General features: G+C 39.0%; 1 protein-coding gene across 2 annotated transcripts in view; it reads left to right on the top strand.

Moving 5' to 3' along the window:
* PNPLA7 (patatin like domain 7, lysophospholipase) overlaps positions 1-1,018 on the top strand; it is a 131,084-nt gene that overhangs the window by 79,452 nt on the left and 50,614 nt on the right. The window lies entirely within an intron of this gene.

Below are 1,018 nucleotides of genomic sequence, written 5' to 3'. Positions count from 1 at the left end.
TTGCATGTTCTATCAATCTATTTAAAACGATGGAAATACCACATTTTTGTCTTTGGGCCAGTGCGTGCTTTGAGGGGAATATTCACTGCAGTGAAGGTTAGAACTCCTTTGTGACAGCCTGTTCTGATTAGTCGCTTGATGCTGAGACAGCCAGTGCTTCGGCTGTTTCTCTGAGTGTCTGTAAAGATGCCCTTATCCTGCTTGCTTTTACAGTTTCCTCACCTACAATAATTTCATTATTTCATTTCTGATATAAGTACTATCCCATGGAGATGCAAAGTAAAGTGGAGAAGGAGAGCTGCTACTTAGTCTGGGTATCTCAGGAGATTTTGAGCTGAATGATGCAAAGCACTCTTTCTCTTCTTTTTTGTTACAAGCTATCTTTTATCTCTGTCTTTAATGGAGCCGGTGTTGCTCTAAAATATGTGCACTTCTATACTTCTGGCAGCACATTTTGCTCATCCTCTTCCTTTTTCCCCTTCTGTAAACACCTCTATAATTTTTGCCAACTGTTTGTTTTTTATTCAACTGCTTAATTTGCAAGCTGCCTCCTGCTGATTTTCAAGAGCAGACGTAAGAAAAAAGCAGGCTTATTAGAGTCCCTTTGTTGGTCCTGTGTTGTCCTACTCTACAAATCTGAAATGTGTGGGCGTTCCACCCACACAGCAATGTGACTGTGTCCCATGAACCACTAGTTTGCCCATCCATACAATATGGAGGACTTCAAGAGGATTAAATGGCAGAATGGATCATAGATAAATATGATATTTTCTTTGTTCCCTGAAACCCTATTTATATCATGGTCCAAAGTGCTGCCTCTGGGGCTCAGGCTGGCACATGGATGGTATGTATTTTGTTTTCAATGGGAAGCTACTTGTATGCTGTTTCTGTATTTCAATCATTAACTTAATTGTAATTAGATGAAAAATTTGGATATTTTTAAGAGCTTACTTTCAAAGTGAGAATATAATTAAGAACTTGGGGAAAGGACCAAGCTTTCCTGAGCTCTATTTAATAA

This window comes from Rhea americana, unplaced genomic scaffold (genome assembly GCF_003343005.1).
Source record: "Rhea americana isolate MKP2758 unplaced genomic scaffold, rheAme1 scaffold_61, whole genome shotgun sequence".
In the NCBI taxonomy this organism is placed as follows: Eukaryota; Metazoa; Chordata; class Aves; order Rheiformes; family Rheidae; genus Rhea; species Rhea americana.
This window is presented reverse-complemented; position numbering and strand designations above follow the sequence as displayed.